At 37.4% G+C, this 9,972-nt stretch overlaps 1 pseudogene; it reads right to left on the reverse strand.

Annotated features, from left to right (window-relative positions):
- Nucleotides 1-603: 603 nt before the first annotated feature.
- On the reverse strand, nt 604-9,972 carry LOC109705587 (annotated as a pseudogene).

Below are 9,972 nucleotides of genomic sequence, written 5' to 3' on the forward strand. Positions count from 1 at the left end.
AATTTTGGAGGGGCATTTTATAAAAAAGCCCTAATTGTACAACAATATCTATTTGAAACTTTTCAAAATAAGAATACAAATAACTCTTTTTTTAATTAAAATTCGTCTAATGCCTTCTTGCAATTAATAGTAGAAACAAAAAAGACCCAAATAAATTCTTAAACCCCTGAAGACAATATCATTTTAGCTTTCATGGGAGAAAAAAACATTACATAATTTGTTTGTTACTCGACATTTTTGAGTTTTGAAGCAAATAGCATGTAAAACTCTCCTACTCCAATTAGTTTTCACGCGCTCTTCAAAATATAAACCTCAATAAGTAGTTTAAGCACTAAATTTCGAAGCGCTCTTCAAAATATAAACCTCAGTAAGTAGTGTAAGCACTAAATTTCGAAGCTCTCTTAGTTTGTAGAGACACGTTGATTTGAGTAGAGTTTTAGAATTATTCAAAGAGACTGACACTTCTTGCACAAATACTTCAACAGCTACTCTAAAAGTTTCATCTTTCTGTTTATCAAATATCAAACTGTTATTTCTCAAGTACAAAACATGCCACAAGAAAGAACATCTCAACATATTACCTCATCCATTTTGCAATCATAATTAAAGATGTACTGAAATTGAGCAACTGTATCTATCTTCATATAATATCAGAACAGAAAGTTTTGAGTTCAAATTCCGCTAGCCTCGTAGTCTCAATCAAGATGTCAAAAGTGCAGCTACTGGAGAATTTGAAATCGGAGAAACAACGGCATTTAGCATTATATAATTAATCGCAAACGAGGGAGCAAGCAACAGCGTCCACAATGTCAGACAAAACAAGGCCCAAATCAAAGTGACACAAAATAAAACACACTGAAAAAAGAGGGGAAAAAATAGACGAAGCATCGGTATTCGGAGGGCTTTGCATCTCTGAATTATACTTCAATCATTCAGTGCCGTTGGCGGCAGTCTCTCCATCAACGGCCAAAGGAACGGAGCTCGCCTGCATCGACGATAAACACCAAATTCAGAAACCAATTAAACAAAACTTCATAGTACTTACACACGATAAGATCGAAAAGGAAAAACTCACCAAACTACGGTATTTGAGCGCGTAAAACATCTCAAGGTAACGGCGGGTCTCGCGCCTCTCAAGGTTCGAGACATACTTCCAGAAGCCATACACACCAGTTAACGTCATCAACCTCTCAGAGTACAGCTTCCAAGTGTACCTAAGAACATAAAAGAAAAGGCGCAAATTTTTATTTGAAGTGGAGAAATTTTAATAGGAATAAATAAATTTCTTTTGCTGAGTTGTGACAGATACTTTTCATAGATCCTTCGCAAGCCTCCTTGCGAGATCTGGTCCCAGTAAGTAGGATCTTCCTTGCATTTCCCGAAGAAACTGACCAAAATTTCAGCGGCTTTGTCGCCCTGATAAGGATCAATGTGGAAGCCCGAAACGCCGTCGACTATAATCTCCGCGGGTCCACCATGGCATGTCGCAAATGTCGGGAGACCGCATGTCATCGCCTCGATTACCGTGAGCCCGAATGCTTCGTAAAAGGCGGGCTTAAGACAAGAAAGAGAAAGTGGGAAAAAAAAAAAGAAAAAGAAACACCAGTGAGACTCAAAATCAACATATTCTCTCTATTTGATCTGAAACTTCCAAATTAGTAAGATTTTAGTAGGAGTTTCATTTAGGAGTTTGATTCAGACTATGATATGATCGAAATATCGAAAACTTCCCCTGAATGTGGCCTAGGCGTGTATAGTAGTTGTCGACAGGTAGTCTAGGGTAGATTTTGCTTTGTAATTTACCTGTACAAAAGCTCCTTTAGTATCTGCAATGTAACGGTAGAGCTCGCCATTGCGGACCCGGTTCATTTGCGCGGAGATCCAGCGGATTTGGCCATTGAGATTGTACTGCTCGATGAGGCTGTACATCTTCTTGAACTCGGCTTGCTCCTCCTTATCCTTGGATTCTTTGCCATGATCGCCGGCCACCACCACGAGGTTCACCAATTCCCTTAGCCGGGGGTTCTTGCCGTAGAACTCGACCAAACCGGTTATGTTCTTCACTCGGTCCAGCCTCGCCATTGAGAAGATAATTGGCTTGTTTTTATCTTCCAAAACAAACCTGCAGAAGTTTTAAGTTCACGAATCAGCCCATGCCAGGGGAAATTTGTGTAAATTATTGTGTATTTACTGGATACAAATGCTTACTTGTGTTCGTCGTTCTCAACAGAGCTGAAGAGAAGTTCCTCGATTTCCGGGTGGAAGGCAGTAAGCCTCTTATCCGCTTCCGAGTAAGGGAAATATACCGACATGTCAGCCCCAGGAGAGACGATGTTGAACTTTGGATCGAATACATCAATGCCATGAACCACTCGGTAAAGCCCGGGGAGAGCGAACGCGGTGTGAGATTCGTATTGCCCCACAGTGTCCTTGCTGAAATAAAGATACATACAAATCAATCAGCTTCACCATAAGCATAGGAAATAACTCATTTCATTAATCTGAGATACCGATATGTACAATTACCTTCCGGCAATCTCTTGGAAGGTACTGGTGATGATGAAATCGGCATGGTTCATGGCAATTAGATCGGCCGTGAACTGGCACGAGAAGTGGTACTGGTTCTCAAAGTCCTTCCAATATATGTCCGAATTAGGATACTTTGTTTTCTCCAAGGCGTGGGCGATTGTGCACTATCCGAGAACGAAAGGATATATGTGAGTTAAATTCCAGAAACTAAGTTCACGTAAATAAGACGAGTCTACATCATGGTTGAGCAGACAAACCTGAGTAACTCCGAGCTTGTGAGCTAGCAAAGAAGCTACAAGATTTCCGTCACTATAGTTTCCGATAATGAGATCCGGCTTGGCCTGCAGTTCTCCCGCTATTTCGTTCGCGACATCCTATAAACAAAGCAAGAAATCTTCAGAGTTATTGCTATTTAGGATACAAGAGTTGTCTCAGAAATTTTCTTTTTTCTCGGACTTGATTATGTCATGCACCTCGGTGTAAGTCTCCAGGTATGGCCAAACATCGAAACGGGAAATCCATTTGCGAAGGATTCCGTTCTCCGTTCTAAACGGGACCCGGAGAATGCTCGTGTGCTCGGTCCCGATGACCTTCTCGAGACGCTGCCCGCATGTAGTTCCGACTGCATCAGGTAGCAGTCTGGTCACCTGAATCGACGGAAATTAGACTTCAGTAATACATTCCTCAGTAGGCCATTTTCGCAAGGCTAAAATCTGTGCATCTAAATAAACACATGTATGGTATATCATCAAACTTACTATGAGAATTTTCGGAGTGACGTCGAGGCCTTGTTGCTTAATCCTGAGGAGCATCTCGTTCTCCAGAGCACGGACTTGATCCAAAATATAAACAATCTGCAAACACAATAGTCAGGTTCAGAGGAGTCTGATCACCAGTAACTTCAATTATGCAGATCAAATTTTTGTTTTTTTCAAGTGTTTGTACCTGGCCGCCTGTATCAGGGTACCCTAAAACATTGGCTTGGGCGAAGTAACCGTGGGGAGAAAGAATGACCACATTAAACATCATCGGAACCGTTCCCAAAAACTTCTCCAAGTTGCAGGGATCGGGTGCCTCAAGAAGCTCGAGGAGCAGATGAATAGTCTCGAGCGTGCGCTTCGCGGTGTCGCCCCAACCCTTCTCCAATCCAAGCTCTTGAAATCTACGTACATGCCGTTGAAATTTCAAAACAGTATATGATTAGTCGATGCGTTGGCTATAGGGGATATGTGAATTACAATCTCAAGTAGTAGACAAAGTACCTGTGATTGAAGTCGGAGTAGGGAGTATCTTGAGGGATGCTCAACAGATACTCCTCCGCCTTCCTCAGAGAAGATTGGAGAGCGCTGAGGCTCTGAATTCTATCATTCAACATCATCGTCTGCGTGGTATCAAAAGAATCGAAAGAGCCACTTTTCACTAGCCGACCAACAGATTGTAAAAGGATGATTGGAGAATGGAAATGCTTCGTGTCGCATGAAGGAGAAGAGCGATATAAGGTGGTGCTATACAAAGAGGATGCGAGCATACCGTTCCTTTGTAGTTGTGGGCGCGCAGGAAATTAAGCAGCGGGTACATGCAGTCCTTGTCCTGGAACAGTTTCGACGAGAGGTGGCGATTGAGAAACTGCACTCCGTTGCCGATGGATTTTGACTGCGAAGGGCGCGGGAAGGAAGCATTGAAGGGCTCGAAATCCAACTCCAGCTCGAAGTTGCTCTCGCTGCTGATTAAAATGAGATAAAGGGTGTCCATTCAATATCACAAAACACTTATTAAAACAGAGTCGGGAATAAGTGAGATCATCCATATTGACGGGCTCTCTCTAAATAAAGGTTATACTTCATCATCATTTAAAGAACACGTAAGCGAGCTTTGCACTTCTAGTGTGACAATTCAATGGAGACATATACAAACTGAAACGTATCGATCTCCGACGAGAAAATGAGCATACCTTCCATTCACAAGTTGTTCCTTGAATTGCAGGTACTCGGAGACGCTCAGCTGCTCTACGGCCAGCTCGCTGACGTGCACCCTAATGTACTCCCAAACGCCGGGCCTCGGCCTGATAGCAAGAGCGACCCACGGAGGAATCACGATCGCTTCCTGAATCAAAGCAGCATAGCACACAAGTTTTATCAGATAACAGTTTGCAGGATCGATCTCGACGGGACATTAACGAACCAAAGGAGTACGTGGACGAATTGAGTGCGATTTCTGCGTATTACCTGAGCAGCTCGAAGAACTTCTTCCAACACCGAAGGCTTCTCGACCTCACCGGTCGAGCAGGCAGCTTCGAACTCAGCGAGCAGCTGATGGCGTTGCAGCATTCCTTTTCCTTGGTTTACATACCTGGGTAGAAAAATTAAAAACAAAAAAAATTCATCGAAAGGTGTTTGTTTACATACGAAGAGCAATAAAAAAAAAAAAGCTAAGATCTTGATATCGAAGAGAAATGTATTCATTTCTGAATGAAGCTTTCAGATGAAATTTCTTGACCAGCACTACAAAATTTGTCACGCGTAACGAAATGGGTACCTGGAAAAGATGGCGATTAGTTATTGGGATGGGCGGAGAGCGGTGTCGGCCGAGGCGCTCGCCGGAAGGCTGTGGAAGTCGAGTCAATTTCCGACAGCGCATGGCTTCTCCTTCTCTCTCCTCGAAGATACTACTTGAGAACTCAGAAGGCGTCTTCAAACTCAGCAGAAGAGGAGGACGGAAGAAAATACTTAACAAACTTGTTGACTTGCCAACCGAGATGTTACAACGAAAAAAATACCACAAAGTAGAGGTGGCTAAAATGGCTGAATCGTATACAGAAAACATCTAGAAAGAAACAAATGTCAACAGGTAATATTACACGCTATAAAACTCTTGACAAAATACTAAAAGATTAGTATGCAAAATAATAGTCGATACACATTGGCTTTTTTTTTCTCTCTATAATCTGTCGCTAGAACTTCATCAGCCTAACAAAAAAAAAAAAAAAAAAAGGAAATAAGAAAGGAAGGGAAGGTGCAAGTAGCTTGCTATCCAATTGCGAAGAAATTAAAAAGAGGACCCAAACCCAAGCAAGGGGTTTTAGTACAATATACTTCAGATCATAACACAGCAAAATTTACTTTCTCAGATTGAGTACCAAAAGAGGATCAAGAAAAGAAGGAACACACAAAATAAAGAAGAGGAGTAATTACCCCACAAGGGAGAGTAGAAACATAAACCGCAGAAACAAGTGAGAGAAGGTTAAATATATATAGATATAATAATATATAGTCAATGTGAGTAAATTGCCAATAGAGATTAAATACGGGGGGGGGGGGCTATTTTTTTCTTTTTTTATTCTGTACACAATTCTGCTCATCAGGGAAAGAGGAGGATCCGATTAGACATATACTAACTTATCCAATGGCTGCCTTGTCAATTTGATTAATTAAATAAGTGTGCTAGAAGGCTCGCTATCTTACAAACTGGATCTTTCCAATCAAGAAATCCGCTAATTCCTAATACACAAGTTGGTTGCTCCGCATTTCAACTTGTATTCCACAGTTTAAAGGAGTACCAAATAATTGAATATGACGTTCCTAGCGCTATGTACATAGGAGTTTGTAATTAATACCTGATGATTCGAATCAAATATTTATATTTTTACCTAATTAATAGAATTATAATTATAATAAATATAATTACATAAAAGATAATGTTAAACTACATCCTCTGAATTGAAAAAAATAATAATAAATAATCTATTCACTCTCAACTATATTATCTGCAATATAGAATATAATATATAATATATATATAATAATATATATATACATATTAGGTAGAGCTACTATGCGTATCGGAAGTTTAAATTAGTTGTGTGCTTTAGATTTTTTAGTCCTTTGGAATCAAAATATCTACATGGATGGGAATGATAGCCGGTCCTTTAGGATTGAGGTGGTCCTTAGGTATCGTTTGGTTCGGGGATAAGAAAGTCTATTCAGGGATAGATAAAGTTGAGGTTATAGCGAGGATTAGTATCAATTGCCGTATTGCGATGAAAATTGGGTATTATTCCTAAAATTAAAAAAAGAGCGTTTTGGTTAGGTTAAGTAATATTGTTAGGTACAGATGCAATAAGGAAAGTAATGATTTTGTAATAAAAAATAATGTGATATTCATCGTCACTATTATATTGGATTGAATTTTTAATATTTTAAATTATTTCTAAATTTAAAAGTTTTAAAGCTTTGAGAATTTAAAATACTAAATTTTTAAATTCAAAATTTATAATTTAATTCAAAATTTTTACAATTTAAAATTTCAAATAAATTTAAGATCATATTTAAATTTAAAAAAATATAAAATATCAAATTTTAAATTTCAAAATTTAAATCTTATCAAAATTTAAATTTAAAATTTCTAACTCTAATATTTAAATTTTAGAACTTTTTATTTTTAATATAAAATTATAATTTTTAAAAAATTTAAAATTTTAATTTTTAAAATTTTAAAATAAAATAGTGTGCTGGGAACATTTAATAAAAATAATTTATGTAAGTATTGAATATTTATAAATTTCTTTAGTAATTCTAGCTTAAAATTAATATAATAAAAAGAATTTATCTATAATATTTAATATTTAAATATAATTATATATAAATTTATTATAATATTTAATAGAAAATTGAATATGTCATAAATCGATACAACTTAAAATAAATTTTTAATAAAAATAATGATAATCACTATAATATAATAATATCTATATATATTTATTAATTCTTAGTTTAATTCAATTTATAGTTATAATTAAGTTTTCGATTAAGCATCACTGGAATACACTATTCACCAAATGCATGGAATAGCAAATTCCTTGCTATTCCGGGATAATCGAGAATAGCAAGGTTTGACCGGGATAAAATATCCCGGCCAAATTTCACCTCGTTTGGTGGAATAGCGGGGATAACTTTCGTTATCCCCGCTTATCCCGCGATCCAAACAGGACCTTAGGGTTGAGTGGTCTCCATTAGTTAATAATATTAATCTAATAATTAGAAATAATTAATGTAGTTGATCTAAAGGCTAAAAAATCGGAAGCACCAACTATTTTATACTTCCCGATAGTATAAAAGCTTTACTATATATATATATATATATATATATATATTACATTGTATTTACAATTATAGAAATTTAAATATAATAGAGAAAATAGCATTCCGAAAAAGGAAAAAAAAAAAAAAAAGAGAAAAAGGAAAAGTTAGTGGGTGAGAAGATTCAGGAAGTGATAAAGGAAAGGGAACGAGAAAAAAAAGGAATGCGTTCCCGGAAATCTCGTTGTGGGTGGGGAAAGAAAGAGCGGAAAAGAGGAAACAATAGATACATCAAACACAAAGAAAGAAGCATTATTCTCTTTCCCAGGAGGAAAAAAACAGGTTCGACTAAATAAGCAGAGTAGTAGTGCAACAACACCTATCGTACACGAAACACCCACAAACAAGAGAAGTTGCAATTTTTAGGACAAAATGGAGAGAAAAGAAGCATTTTGAAGAAGAACCCGAAGGAACTACTGGCATAATCAACGTGTTTAAGCCAAAAATAAGAGGTGAAACAAAAAAAATTAAAGGAAATGGGTACCTTACACAAAAAAGAAAACAGAAAAGGGAGCAAGGTAAATGGATGGGACAATGAATGGAGTATCGAATAATAGGGAGAAGGGGGAGGCTTATATAGAACCCAAGATCGAGCGCTTTTAATTGGTTGTGTGGGTGGGGGTTCTAATAAGTTATGACGTGGAAAAAAGCGCTTTCCACGAGTCGGCGTTAGTAGAGGTCCTCTTCAATGGGCGCTCACGAATTATAAGGAGGGGAGGCAGAAGCACGCCCAATAAGCTTTTCCTTTTTGTTGTTGTTAAATTAATGAAGAAAAGTTTTAAAGAGCTTTTCCTTGTTCTTCAGAAAACTGCTTTTGGAATCAGCTTATTTTTATGGCTTCCTGTTTTGAGATTATGATGCATGATTGCAAACAATCGCGATTGGACCTTTTTCTAACTTGTAGTTCATGTTTTATTATATGGGTTCTTTTTTATCTGTGTAGTTTAGGATTTAGGATAAGCAGATTAAACAAATCATTCCTCCTGGGACAAGTGCTTGGAGCCGTATCACATACGGAAACAAATTAATATGGCATTTGTAGGCAAAGTAATTTTTCTGTAATTCTAAACGAAGTTTAAATTTTGTGTTTGAACTAGTTGAACGTTATATTAAGAGGTTAAAAATGTACGGGGACACCATCGATTATGTAGACCCTCTAGAAACCGACCTCTTAACTGTTTCGCTAATTTTCTTATCAGACCTTCTCGACTATCATATTGTTTTTATTTAACCTTTTATATTTAATTAAGTTAAAATTTTTATTGGTTATTAAACCGTTCGTTGGTTAAAATTTTTAAGGCAAAAATCACTTAATTCCGAGAAACCAAAGGCTTAATAAAAGAAAGATAGAATTTAAGGGAGTCTTCTCAAAATTGCATATACGTTAGGCGTCTCCGTACATTTCTTTAAAGTCGATGCCAAGTTTTCAACTCTTCCTCCCTTGATTTGAATTTTTTTTATCCTATTTCTTTATTTATTTTTTTTTTCTAAGTTTTGTTTCTTGAGGAGCTTGTGTGGATTTTACATTGTACATGAGAGTTGAGAGTTGCGTGTTGGAATTCTGGAGCGTGCAAGGACTTTGGTCGGGTCTGTTTTCGGGCAGCCGGATGGGCTAGCTGGTTGGACATAGCTGTCTGTCTCCCTTTTGCCCGAAATTTCCGTGTTTGTTTAGTTGACCTAACTCTCATACATTTTACTGGTTTGACCCTCCAGATTTCGAAGCCCTCTAATTTGTATTACCTGCACGGCATGTACAAGCCTCCCAAAATCTGCAAGATAAAAATTTGAAATTAAAATCCAACTAATTTACCAGGTGTATTTTGTGATATCTAAAAAAGGCTAGATGCTACAAATTAATATGTTTACACCTAATTTTGACGCCGAGGAGGGAGTTTCGACGCATAATTTGATCAGTTTCTGTAGATAGACTATAATAAAAACCATTTCAAACAGGAATTCCGGTGAGACTTGAAAAATTCAAAATTATAAAAAGTTCAAAATTCAAAAGTAGATGCTGGAGGATACAGAACCACGTGAAACTTACAAGGGCAATTCAAGAAAATAATACATAACCATTTTTCACAAGTCATTTTCAATATATATACAGGCATTCGGCTCTTTCGGCCGACCAGTTTCTGTGCTGTTCTATCCATTCGGCTCATCGGCCGACCCTAGTCCTGTGCAGTCCATACATTCGGCTCATTCAGCCGAACCAGTTTTAGAGTGAAGATTTTCAAATTCGGCCGATACGATCCCTCATCAGCTGAATCGCTTGATCTAGTCGAATGGCGCAAACTTCGAGGGTCAT

Source organism: Ananas comosus, unplaced genomic scaffold (assembly GCF_001540865.1).
Source record: "Ananas comosus cultivar F153 unplaced genomic scaffold, ASM154086v1, whole genome shotgun sequence".
NCBI classification, from domain to species: Eukaryota; Viridiplantae; Streptophyta; class Magnoliopsida; order Poales; family Bromeliaceae; genus Ananas; species Ananas comosus.